The sequence below is a fragment of the Salvelinus alpinus genome, chromosome 14 (assembly GCF_045679555.1).
Source record: "Salvelinus alpinus chromosome 14, SLU_Salpinus.1, whole genome shotgun sequence".
In the NCBI taxonomy this organism is placed as follows: Eukaryota; Metazoa; Chordata; class Actinopteri; order Salmoniformes; family Salmonidae; genus Salvelinus; species Salvelinus alpinus.
The window spans coordinates 6,057,075-6,076,891 of record NC_092099.1 but is presented as its reverse complement, the minus strand read 5'-3'; the positions used below and the strand labels follow the sequence as shown (position 1 = coordinate 6,076,891).

Here is a 19,817-nt window from a genome sequence, read left to right as displayed (position 1 = left end):
TTGAAAGAAAAGCAATTTTTTTGTCCATTAAAATAACATCAAATTGATCAGAAATTCAGTGTCGACATTGTTAATGTTCTAAATGACTATTGTAGTTGGAAACAGCAGATTTTTTATGAGCCCATTATCAGCAACCATCACTCCTTTGTTCCAATGGCATGTTGTGTTAGCTAATCCAAGTTTATAATTGTAAAAGGCTAATTGATCATTATAAAACCCTTATGCAATTATGTTAGCACAGCTGAAAACTGTCGTCCTGATTAAAGAAGCAATAAATCTGGTCTTCTTTAGACTTGTTGAGTATCTGAAGCATCAGCATTTGTGGGTTCGATTACAGGCTCAAAATGGCCAGAAACAAAACAACTTTATTCTGAAACTCGTCAGTCTATTCTTGTTCTGCTTTTCCATGCGAGAAATTGCCAAGAAACTGAAGATCTCGTACAACGCTGTGTACAACTCCCTTCACAGAACAGCGCAAACTGGCTCTAACCAGAATAGAAAGAGGAGTGGGAGGCCCCGGTACACAATTGAGCAAGAGGACAAGTACATTAGTGTCTAGTTTAAGAAACAGACGCCTCACAAGTCCTCAACTGGCAGCTTCATTAAATAGTACCCGCAAAACACCAGTCTCAACGTCAACAGTGAAGAGGCGACTCCGGGATGCTGGCTTTCTAGGCATAGCTGCAACGAAGATGCCATATCTCAGACTGACCAATAAAAATATAAGATTAAGATGGGCAAAAGAACACCGACACTGGACAGAGGAACTATGCCTAGAAGGCCAGCATCCCGGAGTTGCCTCTTCACTGTTGACGTTGAGTCATGCCAAGACAGAATACATTTTTAGGGGGCAGGTTAATGGATCAAGTTCAATTGGCATTGACATATTTCTGCTGTATGAATGTCACTACCTGTTAAAGGGGCAATCCATAGTTGCTACATACATTTTTGGACTTATAAATGAATGATATGAACCTATTGCAATTTTGAATAATATAAAGTATAAATGCCTCATTAGCTTAGTTAAACTGTCCTACCCCACCAGAACCCAAAATATAAGCTTGTTTTACTCCAATGTTTGTAAACAAAGTAAATGTAAACCTCCACTAAAAACATGGTTAAAACTATCATTTTGATTTCGTAGATGGTCAGTTCTGTCATTTTTAGTATAGTCTCTGGATTTGAGAGTGGTTGCATTCCATCATTTAGGGGCGGCAGGTAGCCTAGTGGTTAGAGCACTGGGCCAGTAACCAAAAGGTTGCTAGATCGAATCCCTGAGCTGACAAGGTAAAAATCTGTTGTTCTGGCCCTGAACAAGGCAGTTAAACCTACTGTTCCGAGGCTGTCACTGTAAATAAGAATTTGTTCTTAACTGACTTGCCTAGTTAAATATATTTAAAAAAAGCTTTTGCTGAAACTGGCAGAGAGTAATAGTGCTATTATATGGTGCAATACTCTAGTGAGTGAGTTACTTTTATTCTGTTAATTTCAAGTAAAACTTCTGAAGTTAATAACAAAATTCTTAGTATTGCGAACAAAGAGAATGATATTTACTTTATCAATGTTTGCTATGGTAACACACATGGAAACCGGTCCCTTTTAAACTCTTTATATTTTTAAACTCTTGGCCAGCATATATTTTCCTTTATCTAAGGCTGTGGTGGATATGATTGCTAACTGTTATAAATCGCACATAGTTTGTACCATAGAGAGAAAGACATTGTTTACTCTGTCCAGTGTAAGGTAATCTTCAGTACTAAGCTCCATTTGTTTTGTTTAGCTTTTAAGCTGAGGGCAGAGAGGAAGGGAGAGAGGAGAAATCTCATTTCAAAACCTTTGAAAACATTCTTATCTCTATTTGTTCAGTTGTTGTTAATGCCACATACTGAAAGAATTTCAATGGCTGTTTTGCCATGAAGTCATTTGTTATCCTTCAGCAGGCCTTTGTCTCCCTATTGTGTGACAGGCCTCCGAGTGCTCCAATCCTCCAGATGGAGCAGGTACAGGCACACACACACACACGCGCACACACACACACACAGACACACTTGCACGCACACACAAACACAGACACAAGCACACACGCACACACACACACACACACACACACACACACACACACACACACACACACACACACAGACACAGACACAGACACAGACACTGGCAGTTTGACAGGCACAGAAGAACACACACACTTACACTGAAAAGACAGGTTCACACGCACACCCTCACACAGCTTTTGGCATTTGACATCAAATATCCATGGCTTTTGGTAGAAAGGGAAAATTATATCATATATTACAACGCCTCTATTCCCAAATATATACAGTTCAAGTTGGAAGTTTACATACACTTAGGTTAATTAAAACGAGTTTTTCAACCACTCCACAAATATCTTGTTAACAAACTATAGTTTTGGCAAGTTGGTGAGGACATCTACTTTGTGCATGACCCAAGTAATTTTTCCAACAATTGTTTCCAGACAGATTATTTCACTTATAATTCACGGTGTCACAATTCCAGTGGGTCAGAAGTTGACATACACTAAGTTGACTGTGCCTTTAAACAGCTTGGGGAAATGATGTCATGGCTTGAGAAGCTTCTGATAGGCTAATTGACATCATTTGAGTCAATTGGAGGTGTACCTGTGGATGTATTTCAAGTCCTACCATCAAATTCAGTGCCTCTTTGCTTGACATCATGGTAAAATCAAAAGAAATCAGACAAGACCTCAGAAAAAACATTGTAGACCTCCACAAGTCTGGTTCATCCTTGGGAGCAATTTCCAAATGCCTGAAGGTACCACGTTCATCTGTACAAACAATAGTACGCAAGTATAAACACCATGGGACCACGCAGCCGTCATACCGCTCAGGAAGGAGACGTGTTCTTTCTCCTAGAGATGAACGTACTTTGGTGCGAAAAGTGCAAATCAATCCCAGAACAACAGCAAAGGACCTTGTGAAGATTCTGGAGGAAACGGGTACAAAAGCATCTATATCTACAGTAAAATGAGTCCTATATCGACATAACCTGAAAGGCCGCTCAGCAAGGAAGAAGCTACTGCTCCAAAAACACCATAATAAAGTCAGACTACAGTTTGCAACTGCACATTGGTACAATGATCATACTTTTTTGAGAAGTGTCCTCTGGTCTGATGAAAAAAATAGAACTGTTTGGCCATAATGCTCATTGTTATGTCAGGAGGAAAAAGGGGGAGGCTTGCAAGCCGAAGAACACCTCCCAACCGTGAAGCATGGGGGTGGCAGCATCATGTTTTGGGGGTGCTTTGCTGCAGGAGGGACTGGTGAACTTCACAAAATAGATGGCATCATGAGGTAGGAAAATGATGTGGATATATTGAAGCAACATCTCAAGATATCAGTCAGGTAGTTAAAGCTTGGTCGCAAATGGGTCTTCCAAATGGACAATGACACCAAGCATACTTCCAAAGTTGTGGCAAAATGGCTTAAGGACAACAAAGTCAAGGTATTGGAGTGGCCATCACAAAGCCCTGACCTCAATCCTATAGAACATTTGTGGGCAGAACTGAAAAAGCAATGTGCGAGCAAGGATGTCTACAAACCTGGCTCAGTTGCACCTGCTCTGTCAGGAGGAATGGGCCAAAATTCACCCAACTTATTGTGGAAGGCTACCTGAAACGTTTGACCCAAGTTAAACAATTTGAAGGCAATGCTACCCAATAATAATTAAGTGTATGTAAACTTCTGACCCACTGGGGATGTGATGAAAGAAATAAAAGCTGAAATAAATCATTCTCTCTACTATTTCAAATCCGTAAAATAAAATGGTGATCCTAACTGACCTAAGACAGGGAATTTTTACTAGGATTAAATGTCAGGAATTGTGAAAAACTGAGTTTAATTGTATTTGGCTAAGGTGTATGTAATCTTTCCGACTTCAACTGTATCTCCCACTATATGCTGGAGATGTGTAAACTACGAACCACTGTGTTACAAGGTTGCATAATGACACTGGTGTTTACAAACAGTGTTTTACAACTTTATTATTTTCTTTTGGAGTACATTGTCGGTGGAGATATAATCCCCAATGGAACAGACACGTTTTATTCCATAAAACCACTCATCTGAGAAGTAATGCATGGTATAATGCAATCTGAAATACTCTTACTGTGGAAGTGCAAAATCATTACCTGTGTGTCTGCAGCTGTGTGTTCACTCTTCTTCACATCTTAGTTGCATAGAAAAGAGGTATATGTCTCGTAGACCTAAAATGACTATGTAACTCATGTAATCTTGTTGACAACGAGTATCAAGTACATGTACATTAAACGTTTTTAACAATCGCTAATTATTATTTCATTTGTTTCTCTCTTTTCTTTCACATGTGGGTTCTGTCCTGTCCTGTGGATGTTCTCAAATACAGGTTAGTACTCATTACTTTTCAGAATCCATCATCCCCAAAATCATCCACAAGTGGGATTGTGTATTATATTTCCCCCCCGCATAAAATGTCAGCCTCAATCATTATTGTCTTATTACCCTGATTGATCAGATTTTGGTAACGTCTCTCCGCTGCTCTCCCGACCTACACCAACACTGAAAGGGAGTTGGTTTAAAAAATATGGCACCAGTTTATTCACATTAGTAGAAAACCATTCATTTGTTTATGAAATATTAAGATAATAATGCGATGTGCGTATTAGTATGTCCTGTCCCTGCACTACCTCTACCGTATTATCCTTTAACAAAGAGACAGGTGGAGACGACCGTATCTGTAAAGATGACACATTTTCCTTCTTCGCTGGTCGAAAGTTTCCCCTAAACGTATTGCCATGGTCGAGACGGCATGGTTTCTGTCAGCGATTCGGGGAATCAGCCACGCAGTGCAAGCTCTGAGCACTGTTTTGTACGATGAAACAAAATATTTCTAAAAGTCAACGTATAGAACTCTCAGGATGGAATCAAACCTTTACCAACAGACGCCATTAGTTCACATTCTTATTCCCTTTGCTGCAAGAGTCCTGTCTTTTTATTGAACCTTTATTCAAGAAGGGAGTCGTGCTGAGACCACGCAGATGAGCCCTGCATGAACATATCAATAAACAACCATTGCACTTTACATGAAAAGCAAACACAAAACAGGAAAAGCAGAACACAATCATATGAAACAAACCCTCTTAACATCCACCTAAATTGGCCTAAATGTAAGAGCAGGTTCCATACCAAGCGGGATGTAATAACGGTTACAGTTTGTTCGTAAATGATTTGATTGACTCGTGCTGGACCTCGCCGCTCCATTCTAAACTCGAATGGGGTCTGGCTATAATTTGTACCTCACTTTGATTGACACCCCCTGTCTCTATCTTAACTGTGACCCTTGACAATGTACATTGGAGTCGTATTAAAGGCAAGGTGCTAACGCATATTAGGGAGAGAAAAAATTAAGCTAAGTCAGTGAACTGACAAAGCTCACCCCCCCCCCCTCCCCCCAGTACATTATACAGGCGTAAACAGTGGTGATACAGCGCCTTGTGTAGGGGGAAAAGCAAGGGTATAAACATAAACTATAACAATGTAGCCTTCATAAATAGGTGCTTTATTTGTCAAAACGCCTCACTTTGGGGTCGGGACATACTTTAATGCACCTCGAGCCCTTGGCATATTTAAAAGGGAGCTGTTTTTTTCCTGCAGCAAAGATATAGGCTTATTGTGCTCTACGTCTGTCCAGGCTGTAAATAGTTGTAAATCTTCGATGGAACATTTATTTTAGCGAGACACCAAAGCCTTCCACTCGAAACGATTGAATGCTACTTATTTGATTATGTTTCCCTTTTCATTTTGGGGGATTTTGTGAAGAGTCTGGTTTGAAGACAATGAACCAACAACAGATTGTTTTAACAGCTGCGTGTCTTTGATTGTGCTCTGTCTTTGAAGTATCACTTTAAGTTAGCCTTTGAACTTGGATAGAGATCAGCAATTAATTGGGTCTTCTTTTTGATGTAAGACGCGGGGATTTGTATTGTTGAAACGTTCATAAATGGCCTCCAAGCGACTGGACAACAAGTCCGGTGTTGATTTTCAATTGAAGCAGTGGAGAGGAAGGGAGAAAGGGAGAGAGAGAGACTAAAACCACATCTTGTTTTTCTGCTCCTAGTACTGTATTATTGTATCATCTGCTAAGTACATGCTGAGAGCGAGAGAGAAAATTGGGAAGAAATCTTGGACAATGACTCATCAACATGGACTTAGCCCCTCCTGTTAGTTGGTTTCAAGTTCTCATACACGTTATAATCCACAAGTAAAAAAATATATACAATTAGTTTATCTTCAAAATAGGACCTTTAAAAAAAATGTTTTATACATATACAGTGCTGTCACTCAGACCCTACACGTTGTTATGTGGCTCAACAATGCATTGTGTTATCTACACTGCTCTTTTCATGACATAGACTGACCAGGTGAAAGCTATGATCCCTTATTGACGTCACTTGTTAAATCCACTTCAATCGATGTAGATGAAGGGCAGGAGACCGGTTAAAGAATGATTTTTAAGCCTTGAGACATGGATTGTGTATGTGTGCCATTGAGGGTGAATGGGCAAGACAAAACGATTTAAGTGCCTTTGAACGGAGTATGGTAGTAGGTGCCAGGTGCATTGGTTTGTGTGAAGAACTGCAACACTGCTGGGTCTTTCACGCTAAACAGTTTCCCGGTGTGTATTAAGAATGGTCAACCACACAAAGGACATCCAGCCAAGAAAATTGGCCAGCATCCCTGTAGAGCACTTTCAAGACCTTGTAGAGTCCATGCCCCAACGAATTGAGGCTATTCTGAGGGCAAAAGGTGGGGTGCAACTCAATATTAAGAAGATGTTCTTAATATTTTTTACACTCGGTGTGTATGTTTCATTAAATCAGCGACGGTTACAGCCCCCAAGGCCCTCCGAAGAGTTGGATCCGCCTGTAACATTTATACTTAGTCTGGCTTTTGCTTTTGACAGCAGTAATAATGTGCCGTTTGAGGTACTTGTTATTTTGCAAAAACTCAATCTATTATAGGATTAAGTAATTGAACACTAATCTAAAGGACTCGGGGTTCCCACTTGTTTGATATTGCCTTTAATCTTTGAGCAGTTTGAGAGAGGCAGCGAAGGACAGAGTCACTGGGACGGAAAACAGATTAGTTCAATTTCACGTTTTTAAGGAAGAGCTACTAGCTTTATTGGGATTACTGTTGAATCAGTCAATTTAAATGTGTTTAATGACACATGGATTATTTTCGCCTCTTTATATACACGTGGCTTCGTGTAAGGAGATACACTCATACAGTGATGGCTGGTTCTTACAGTTGTCCCCCTGAACATATAATCCTATAGGGTAAAAAGGTGAATCCATCTGGGTTTCTTTCTTTTCATATGAACAATGTTATACAATGTACGGGATCAATGCCTGAACAAATGGGCTATAATGATCTCTACTTACAGTCCCTAGTCAAAGCCTATTGCACGGTGTTCACTTTTTGCTGCCTTAAAATAAAACATATCAATATACACAACCTACTCCACGTTTTCAAAGTGAAAGACAACTTTTAGAACATTTTCCAAATGAATAAGAAATACAAAATGAGGATGAATTGATTGCTTATGTCTTCACACCCCAGAGTTAATGCTTGGTCGAAGCACCTTTGGCAGCCATTACAGCTATGAATCATGTTGAATAAGATTCTACCGACCTGAGGGAAACATACTGTATATCCATTGTTTTCGTCAAAATTACTCAACCTCAGTCAATTTCAAATCAAATCCAACTTTATTTGTCACATGCGCCGAATACAACAAGTATAGACATTACCGTGAAATACTTACTTATAAAGCCCTTAACCAACAATGCAGTTCAAGAAGAAGACAATATTTACTAAGTAGGCTAAAATACAAAGTAAAAATAAAAGTAACACAATAAGAATAACAATAACGAGGCTATATACAGGGGGGCACCGGTACCGGGTCAGGCTAGTTGACGTAATCTGCACATGTAGGTGGGGGCGAAGTGACTATGCATAGGTAACAAACAAACAGCGAGTGTACAAAGGGGGGGGTGGTCAATGTAAATTGTCCTGTGGCCATTTTATTAATTGTTCAGCAGTCTTATGGCTTGGGGGTAGAAGCTGTTAAGGAGCCTTTTGGTTCTAGATTTGGAGCTCCGGTACCGCTTGCCATGCGGTAGCAGAGAGAACAGTCTATAATTTGGGTGACTGCAGTCTCTGACAATTTTATGGGCTTTCCTCTGATACCACCTACTATATAGGTCCTGGATGGCAGGAAGCTTGGCCCCAGTGATGTACTGGGCCATTCGCACTACCCTCTGTAGCGCCTTATGGTCAGATGCCGAGCAGTTGCCGTACCAGGTGGTGATGCAACCGGTCAGGATGCTCTCGATGGTGCAGCTGTATAACCTTTTGAGGATCTGGGGACCCATGCCAAATTTGGTTGGGAATCATTGATGGACAGCAATATTCAAACATTGTCTCTGTTTTTTTTAAGCATATTTAGGTCAGGACAGAGACTTGCCCATTCAGGAAAACTCAACACCTCCTGTAAAGCCATTCTGCTGTGTCTTTGGCATTAACATTTGGGTAATTGTTAAAAGAAATATGAAAAGAAGCAAAGCTCAGGTAAAAAGTGAAAGGAAACCATGCCTCAGTCTTCTGAAAACCTAACCCTCGGATAGAGTTATTTTTCAGCTCGACATTTACACAGATTTGTATGCCAAAGACACACCATAATGGCTTTCCAATATGTGTTTGAAATTCAGAGACAAGATTTTAATATTGTTGTCCATGAATGATGGATCCAAATGTACTGAACTTCAGTAATTTTGACCAAAACAATAGACACTTGATAAAGAGCAATAATGACTTTATAAAATCTATAATTCAAATACTGAGCTACAGTGCACCTTGCATTCAGAAAGTATTCAGACCCCTTGACTTTTTCCACATTTTGTTACGTTACAGCCTTTTTCTAAAATGGATCACATTTTTTTTTAAATCCTCATCAATCTACACACAATACCCCATAATGACAAAGCAACATTTTTCCAAATTTATAGAAAACAGAAATACCTTATTTACATAAGTATTCAGACCCTTTGCTATGTTTCCATTGATCATCCTTGAGATGTTTCTACAACTTGATTGGAGTCCACCTGTGGTAAATTCAATTGATTGGACATGATTTGGAAATGCACACACCTGTCTGTATAAGGTGTAGAGAAACAAGATTTTATGGTCTGATGAAACCAAGATTGAACTCTTTGGCCTGAATGGCATGCGTCACGTCTGGAGGAAACCTGGCACCATCCCTACGGTGGAGAATGGTTGTGGCTGCATCATACTTTGGGAGTGTTTTTCAGCGGCAGGGACTGGGAGACTAGTCAGGATCGAGGGAAATAAGAATGGAGCAAAGTACAGAGAGTTCCTTGATGAAAACGCTCAGACTGGGGCGAAGGTTCACCTTCCAACAGGGCAACGATCCTAAGCACACAACCAAGACAATGCAAGAGTGGCTTCGGGACAAGTCTCTGAATGTCCTTGAGTGGCCAAGCCAGAGCCCGGACCTGAAACCGATCTAACTTCTCTGGAGAGACCTGAAAATAGCTGTGCAGCGATGCTCTCCTCCCAACCTGACAGAGCTTGAGAGGATCTGCAGAGAAGAATGTGAGAAACTCTCCAAATACAGGCAGTGGTGTAAATTACTTAAGTAAAAATATTTTAAAGTAGTACTTAAGTCATTTTTTTGTTGTTTCTGTACTTTATTTTACTATTTACTATTACTATTTACTGCCAACTTCTACTTTTACGTCACTACATTCCTAAAGAAAACTATGTACGTTTTACTCCATACATGTGCTGTTTGGTTAATATAAGGTATTTGAAATGGTTTATACTTATACTTTTGATACTTAACTACATTTGAGCAATTCCATTTACTTTGATACTTAAGTATATTTAAAACCAAATGCTTTTAGACTTTTACTCAAGTAGTATTTTACTGGGTGACTTTCACTTTTACTTCTATTTAGATGTCTTTACTTTTACTCAAGTATGACACTAGAGTACTTTTTACACCACTGAATAAAGGTTTGCCAAGCTTGTAGCGTCATACCCAAGAAGTCTTGAGGCTGTAATCACTGCCAAAGGTGCTTCAACAAAGTCCTGATTTAAACGGTCCTAACACTTATGTAAATGTCATATTTCAGATTGTTATGTTTTATAAATTTGCAAAACAAAAAAAATAGCTTTTGCTTTGTCATTATTGAGTTGTGTGTGTAGATTGATGAGAAAAAACAAAAAATGTAATCCATTGTAGAATAATGCTGTAACGAAATGTATTTTAATTTTTAAGTCAAGGGATCCGAATGCATGCTTAAAAAACAGAGAAATTAAATTATTTTATAATATAATACAGTGTCTCAGAGAAAGATTTTGTTTAACAAGAAATGAAAAGGTGGGGGTCAAAATGATTGACACCACTAAATATTCTTATAAATAAAGTAGTCACGTTTAGTATTTGGTCCCGTATTCCTAGCGCGTAATGACTACATCAAGCTTGTGACTCGACAGATTATTTTGTGCTCAATAGAAGTTAATAGTAAATAATGTATTGTGTCATTTTGGTGTCAATATGTTTCATGAATTGTAAATAATGATGAGTGAGAAAGTTAGAGGGTCAAATATCATAAGCCCAAGACATGCTAACCTCCCCTCTTATTGGTAATGGTGAGAGGTTAGCATGTCTTGAGAGTTGTGCAAAGTTGGTAGAATATTATTCAAAATAATTTACAGCTGTAATGTCTACCTAAGGCGCTTCCACCAAGTGTTAACTCTGAGGTGTGAATACAAACGCATATTCTGGAACTTTCTTTCTCTTTGAATGTGTGGAGTATGTTGTGTAGCTCTGTCGGGAAAGAAATCTAATTTATACCCTTTTTAGATGACATTTTTAAGGTTAACTGCCTTTGAAAACAAACTTCTTCGATATTAGTCAAAAACATTTATTCTAGTGTCAAAATGTACTACAAAGTGTAAATAGGATCATTTTGGTCATTAAGTCAGTCTCGTCTAAAACAGAGTTTTGACTTTTTGAGGCTTTGGTTTGGATTACCATTATGTCAACTATACATGCCACCTTTTGCCTGTTAATATGGTGGCACCGTGTTTTCTGGGAAAAGACTGGGTGGGTTCGCTTTGCAAGGCCCGGTGCCTCGGGTGGCGGGGGGCTCTCCTTAGGAGGACCAATGGAATGATCGAAAACGAACTTTCCCAGTGGACCGTCTTCCCCAGACAAGACGTGTGGTTAGTACTTGCCCTTGCTCGGGAAATGTTCCACAATCTTGTGCAGATGGTCAGGATATGGATTACATCCGACTAGCTTCTACGTGGGTTGTCAACCGTCAAACCTGAGACTGTATATCTACCTGAGTCTACTTATACAGAGTTCTACATCATTTATCAAAGGACACGTCATATTATCATAATGTCATAACTGTTAGATGTACTGTACAGTATGTATTCTTTATGGATTATGTATTTTTAATTAATCATGCTCCATATTATTACCTCTCCCTCAACAGAAGTACAACAACATAGAAACAAAAAGTTTCAGATCGTGCCCTATATCTGTCAAAGCCATCGGGAGCCTGGGCATAATAGTTGATTTATATTCTGCTCCGGAGATATGCAATTTCTGTGGTAAAATTCCCATTGAATCAAGGACAGAAGAAACGGCTGACCTCAACACACAAGATGACCCACATAAGGCAATATATGGAATTTGTGATCCACTTAAATGACAATCAGCAGTTTATACAAATAACAAAGTGTTTCCGTCAAATGCTGTCAAATGCTGAGCGATGGGGCTGGAGAAATGTAACCACTCTCAAATTCATAGACAGAGCAATAGATGCAAGGGCTGTCCATTCATGACATCAACTTACTAGTTTTTACCATGTTTTGAGGCTATATAGTGTTTGTTTTGTTAAAAATAAAAATGTTTTGAGGCTATATAATGTGATGGGGTATGGCAGTTGAACTAAGCTCAATATGTGACATTCTTCAAGAATCAACGTGTACATACTGTATCATTAAGCAACTGCAAATTGCCCCTTGTAATTAACTATTCTAATGAGACTATGTTGAATACACATACTCTAGTCCTTTACTATCCTTATGGACAAAATATTTTTACATGGTGTCCTACATTTTGTCAGCTAAAATCAGGATATTGCCTAAGCGAAGGTTGTGCGGTGTTCTCTAGTTGTCAAAAGGCAGTAAGTAATGATTAAAATAGCAGTGTGAAATGCGGGGATATTAAAGTGATGCTAATGATAAGTGAGAGAAGAAAAGGCCAAGCTATATTTTAATTCCTCGGAGAATGGTTAATGACTTCTATCGCCTGAGATTCTCAAAACTGATGAGACAGGTTTAGTTTAGAGAGAGAGAAAGAGAGAGAGAGAGAGAGAAATTAAATGTATTAAACTCTTTTAAGGAAGCACATTGATCTGCATAGGTTAAACCTTTGAAAAAAATGGCCTAAAAGCCACCCAGACATCCTGTAAAGCTGTCATCTAGAGCCAGGGCTGTTGAGTTGCTCAAGGCACACTAAAGAATTCATTACCTGCGAACTGCCACGTTTAATAAAAAAATATCAATAATTTAAATGGAAAGGTTTGCTCCTGTTTAGAGCACAGTGTTTTTACAGTTTGTTATAATCAACACTCCATGTTGTTAACTTACATATACCTTTATTTGTATATAGCCTAACTATATTATTTTTCTAGCATGTGTCCCAATGCCCCAGCTTCCCTAACAAATCAGCAGTACCATACCAAAAATGAGTCAAATATTTATCTCTTGTTTCAGAGGCCTCGCTCGGTTGAGACTATAGAAATTTTAAGCAGGACAATAACACAGGAGCCTGCGTGACCCGAGTAATGAAATGTATGGCTCGTGTTGATGTAACAGTATAACTTTAGACCGTCCCCTCGCCCCGACACGGGCGCGAACCAGGGACCCTCTGCACACATCAACAACTGACACCCACGAAGCGTCGTTACCCATCGCTCCACAAAAGCCGCGGCCCTTGCAGAGCAAGGGGAAACCCTACTTCAGGTCTCAGAGCAAGTGACGTAACCGATTGAAATGCTATTAGCGCGTACCCGCTAACTAGCTAGCCATTTCACATCCGTTACACTCACCCCCCTTTCAACCTCCTCCTTTTCCGCAGCAACCAGTGATCCGGGTCAACAGCATCAATGTAACAGTATAACTTTAGTACGTCGTCCCCTCGCCCCGACACGGGCGCGAACCAGGGACCCTCTGCACACATCAACAACGGTCGCCCACGAAGCATCGTTACCCATCGCTCCACAAAGGCCACGGCCCTTGCAGAGCAAGGGGAAACCCTACTTCAGGTCTCAGAGCAAGTGACGTAACCGATTGAAATGCTATTAGCGCGTACCCGCTAACTAGCTAGCCATTTCACATCCGTTACATTGACATGGCATTAAAGCAATTCAACACCATTCATTAATCTTTGTTTTCCCGGGAAACCTTCTGGCATGTCCTTCACCAAGGTACTACCATAGCAATGACAGAAATTGTAAGGCTCAACACACATAGTTCCTGGTGGCAATTAACATGCATTCCTATGCACTGAGCCCCTCGCATAGCAGCCCCAATCCGTACAGCCGCAAGACTCTTTATCAGCGCCGGGGTGATAGAAATCGCTGAACATTCTGCTGACAGCAGATAATTTTTGTTTTGATACAGATGTCAGGCTTGACTTGGTGGTGCTTTCCACTCTTACAGCTACAGGCCCCGGTAGCTTTATTCAGTAACAGAGAGACAAAAAGGCTTTTACTCTTTTTCTTTCTCTCCCTCTTTCTCTCTCCATCTATCTATTTCCTTCTCTTTCTGTTATTTCTTTCTCTCTCTCTCGCTCCTTCTCTCCATCTGTCTCTCGTTCTCCTTCCATCTCAATCTTCTTCTCTCTCCATGTCTCTCGCTCTCTCTCTCTCTTTCTGTTATTTCTTTCTCTCTCTCTCGCTCCTGCTCTCCATCTATCTCTCGTTCTCCTTCCATCTCAATCTTCTTCTCTCTCCATGTCTCTCGCTCTCTCTCTCTTTCTGTTCCCATCTCCCGTTCTCTCTCTCACTTCATCTATCTCTCTCGCTCTCTCTCTCACACTCACACACACACACGCACGCACGCACGCACGCACGCACGCACACACACACAATAAATAGGTCTGATATTTAAAGCACTGGTAGGAGTGACTGTCATCATCCCAGAGAGGACGAATAACAGGACTCATCTAACACTGAAACCTTTAGTGTAGTCTAAACAGAGCACATCTCTCTTTGCTAGGCCACAGGCCTGCATTTAGCCCTGCTATTATACCACAAATCTCAATGGGAGCAGAAAGCTGCAGCAAAAAAAGGATCAAGCAAATCAGCCCCAGTTGATTATTATACTTTTTTTGTTACATCAATCTTAAGTAGTGCTTCTAGCATATCACTAAAGTGTTGAAAACAAATATTCACTTGAAGTTGACTGATCTTTCATCCTGCCAGCTAGAGGCTGGAAGAGGGAAGAGCATTCAATTGACTGACCAGGGCAGGCCCGGCTTCAAGATGACATGCCTGAGGGGGAATTTTAAATCAATGTGGGGGGCACAACTCGTTTTGCTTTGGAGCCCCAATAAAACAAGGTAGATTGGTCCGACTACTGTTCAAATGGAACAAAAGAATGATCTGAATTGTAGCCGTACACATCAACAACCGTTGTTTTATAGAATAACATAAGAAAGATTTGCGCCCCACCACCACATACTGTACAAGTGTGTCCGGATTTCAACCGTAGCTGCAGTAGGCCTACACATCATTTGATTTGAAGTTCAGCCGTAGCTGCAGTAGGCCTACACATAATGTGATCTGAATTTCAACCGTAGCTGCAGTAGCCCTACACATAATGTGATCTGAATTTCAACCGTAGCTGCAGTAGGCCTACACATCATGTGATCTGAATTTCAGCCGTAGCTGCAGTAGGCCTACACATCATTTGCGCTACCAACACGCACAGATCAGCTCGACAGCCTAGTGGTGCTAATTCTGTCACAGATTCTTACAGACTTCATAGCTTAAACTTCAATAATGTCAAACTTGTGACCCTACTCAATGAGCGCAACCAAGCCTCCACTTCTCCAGGTGCGCAATATTTTCTGTGTGGGAGAGTTTCACACACACACACACACACACACACACACACACACACACACACACACACACACACACACACACACACACACACACACACACACACGCTAAAGCAAGAGAGTATTGACATCACTTTTACAGTAGCCTATCACACAACTAATGTTTAATGCAAATGAATGATAGAGTGAACGTTTGCCTATTGGTCTTAATACTGCGACATACAACATATTGCAAAAAAAAGTCTGCCTCTCTGAAATGCAGCCATATACACTACAACTGTAATTTTGCACACAGGAAAGCATGCAATGTTGAAGAGAAGCCCTACGAAGACTGGTAGCCCAAAATGCGCTCGTTAAAACGGCACACGCCACACGGCGTAACCATCGATGCAGGACCATCCTTGGACAGAAGGCTTTCGCCAGTCAAAGCGCTGGGAAAAATAATGGTAGATGCGCTGCCAATTTCAGCACCACCGGAGTGGACAGCCAGGACAACAGGAACGCTACGCTAGGGCTCACCTCAGAGCACAACCAAATAGGCTGCATTGGTCATTGACCCTATATCCATCGAATAACGCAAAGCTGTATATCTATCAATAGCAATTAGATCCGTAAAAGCAAGTAGCCTAATGGCACTGTCACAGATAAACCTAAAAGATGCAATGAAGTAAAAAGCAAAGGCCTAAACTATACATTACATTTAAAAAAATGAGCCAAACAACCAGTAGACTTACATGAGGGAAAACCAATGAATAAATAATTCTGACATGGCGGCAAGGGCCGTAAAGGTTGAATCGAACCATTTAGAACAGTTGTAGCCTCCTCGATGCTGTGTTGAACCTCATGAGAAGTTTCTGATTCCATTGTCCTTCCTGGCTAAATGTACTTGTCAGTACCCTCTATAATGCCAGCTGGACAAGCTGGGCTTTTTTTGTTGATGTAACATTCTCTGTTCAATGAATCCGTTCTTCAGGGTGGAGAACGAATTTCCGCACATTGCTGTAGATGCCCCCGAAATGTTAGTCATGTTTCAGTGTCAACAGCACAGTCGGCATTGCTGACCAAGGCCCCACCGTATCTTTGAAGAACACTGAGTGGGGGTCCATTTGTTGTTGCTGGCTGTGGTTGCGATTTCACTTTGCAAGAATGTGTGCGCCACAATAAACTCTGCTTTCACTGGTTCAGTTTTGGTTAGGTTCAACAGGTCGTCAGGTGCTGGTTGCTGAGGTAACGGAGTTGCAGGCGCTTGTTGTGACGTAACCCTCGTGTTGCTGGTGATAGGCCCTTCTCGATCGTGTTAGTCAGCAGGTGGTGTGGGGGGGACGGGCGGGTATTACATTTGCTGCTAGGCTCCTCAGTCTCTGCGGTCGGGCCTACAGGCTGGTTGGTGAGCTTGGCATTGCGGTCCTCAGTTTTTTTTGCTCTTGGCAGTGCCCAGCCATTTTTGGATATCCATGCTGATCAAAGCCAATGTCGTGATGTGACTAAACATGAATCTGATTATTGTTATATATGACTCAACTAACTAGGTTTAATTGTTACTCGATTAAATTAATCATGTAACATTTAACTCATTAGGATTTAGGGCACCACGAAATAGGTTTTTAATGATTTACCATCTCCCGAATTAAACTCTAGAAGATATATAATATATGTATTGATAACAGTCACTTATTAATCATTACCTCATATCAGTCTCATAATTCTGAACGTCACATACTCCTTGCATCTGCACAAACCCCAGCTTTACTGATCATTCCGTACCACACAAATGTATTTATTTATTTAGTAACTAACTAAATGAAAACACAGGATACACACACACACATACACACACGGTACAGGTTATTGATTAGAAACTTAATACGATGGAAACAGGTCCCTAGCGTACTAACGACAACATGACTGCTTGATTATCAAAAGAGGGAGGAGCAGAGAGGGGAAAAAGGGGAAAGAAAGAGAGACAACACTTATACACTTGTATCTACGCTCACAGTAATCCTAATACTTTGCCTCCGAACCGCCACCCGTTTGGGGTAAGAAATAATGAATGTATTTACGGGGAGATAAATAGAAACGGAATACAGCTATAAACACAGGCAAAATCCTAGAGAAAAACCTGGTTCAGTCTGCTTTCCAACAGACACTGGGAGACAAATTCACCTTTCAGCAGGACATTAACCTAAAGCCCAAATCTACACTGGGGCTGCTTTTTAAATTTATTTTACCTTTATTTAATTAACTAGGCAAGTCAGTTAAGAACATATTCTTATTTTCAATGACTGCCTAGGAACAGTGGGTTAACTGCCTTGTTCAGAGGCAGATTTTTACCTTGTTGACTTAGGGATTCGATCTAGCAACCTTTCGGTTACTAGTCCAACGCTCTAACCACTAGGCTACCTGCCGCCCCATACCAAGGCAACATTGAATGTTCTTGAGTGGTCTAGTTACAGTTTTGACTTAAATCGTCTTGAAAATCTATGGCAAGACTTGAAAATGGGTGTCTAGCAATGATCAACAATCAACTTGACCAAGCTTGAAGAATTTATTAAAGAATGATGGACAAATATTGTGCAATCCAGGTGTGCAAAGCACTTAGAGACTTACCCCAAAACACACAGCTGTAATCACTGCCAAAGGTGTTTTTACAAATGTATGACTCAGGAGTGTGAATACTTCATTTTCAACACATTTGCTGAATTTTATAAAATCATGTTTTCACTATGGGGTATTATGTGTAGATGGATAATTCAATATTTATTTATTTATTTATACATTTTGAATTCAGACTTAACACAACAAAAAACATAGCTTCATGTTGGTATCTGTACTGATGGCGCAAATGCCATGACAGGGAGACGTAGTGGAGTGGTAACGTGCGCGCAAGCAGTTGCTCCCGACGCCACTTGGGTACACTGCAGCATCCACCGAGAGGCTCTTGCTGCCAAGGGAATGCCTGACAGCTTGAAAGACGTTTTGGACACTACAGTGAAAATGGTTTGTTAAACATTGTTAAAGCAAGGCCCCTGAACTCTCGTGTATTTTCTGGACTATGCAATGATATGGGCAGCGACCATTTATCAAGGGGCAAAGTAATGACACGTACCTGAGTGAGTTGGGTGCGCAATTACACAGGTACTTTCCCGAAACGGATTTGCCTTGGCAATGTTAAGACACTGATGCCCTTTGCAACCACGTACCTATGTGAGAGTGGATTCTCGGCCCTCACTAGCTTGAAAACTAAATACAGGTACAGACTGTGTGGAAAATTATTTAAGACAGAGACTCTTTGAAATACAACCCAGCATTGCAGAGTTATGTGCATCCTGTCAAGCACACCGTTCTCAATAACCTGTGGTGAGTTATTCACAATTTCCGATGAACAAATAAGGTTTTATATGTAAGATGGTTAAATAAAGAGCAAAATGATTGATTATTATTATATTATTATTTGTGCCCTGGTCCTATAAGAGCTCTTTGTCACTTCCCACGAGCCGGGTTTTGACAAAACGTGTGTGTGTGGCAGGCTTACAATGATGTCAAAAAACGAAATTTGAGAGTGCGCTGACCCTGGTGCTAGAGGGGGTATGCAGCTGGAGGTTGAATGTTTGAAGGGGTACGGGACGATAAACATTTTGGGAACCACTGGTGTAGAGCAAGGCGCAGTAGTTCTCCGGTACTCGTCGGTGGGATTTGTTAATCCAGGAAAGTGGTCTAAGGTAGTATCATCAGTAACATCCTCACCCTGAATTATCCCCTCGGTCATATAGAGTTGTCACATCAAAAACAGCATGCAGTCTTGAAGTCTCCTTAGCCAGAGCGAGATGTTCTTTTAGGACCCCGTTCTCCTCTAGTAGTTCAATAATCCGGTATTTTGAGGCAGTGAGTTGTTTACACTTTTCACAAGTGTTTCAACTACAGTGAACATATCACAGGTCTCACATTTTACGGCTTTTCTATCCATCTCCTGATCCGACTCCAAATCAAAAGAGTCCGACATGCTTATACTCGACCCTGACTACAAGAACCAACCGCAATGTAAGACTGGCTTTGCCGGTGACAGCCAGACAACCTAGCTAGTCGGAGCTAGCTGTTGCTAGCCTGCTAACATTAACGCCAGAAGACTGTATAATCCAGCCAAAAATGGTGTGTTAAGAACAGCACTAACACCGTGGTCCCAAAATAATAAAACACTAAAACAAAAAGTTTTAAAGGTATAAAATGTATAAGTGTCTTAGAAATATAAAACATTATAGCGTAGTGTTTTGAACAGTATTAAACACTGAAGCGCTGTATCGCCACTACAAACTTTCTTGCTCTACCTTCCTGGTATTTGGTATTTATTAAGATCCCCATTAGCCGCTGCAAAACCATAAGCTACTCTTCCTGGGGTCCACATGAAACATGACATAATGCATAGTAGAGAACAGGTCAAAAATACACCTTATGGAACAGTGGGGACTGTGAAGAGACACACACACAAAGGTACAGACATACGCACACAAGCGCAAGCATACACACTTTGTAATATTGTTGTATGGTGGTATTATACATTTGGT

At 40.6% G+C, this 19,817-nt stretch overlaps 1 protein-coding gene across 2 annotated transcripts in view; it reads left to right on the top strand.

Annotated features, from left to right (window-relative positions):
- The window catches only part of dachd (dachshund d), a 314,871-nt gene that overhangs the window by 83,758 nt on the left and 211,296 nt on the right, over positions 1–19,817 (top strand). The window lies entirely within an intron of this gene.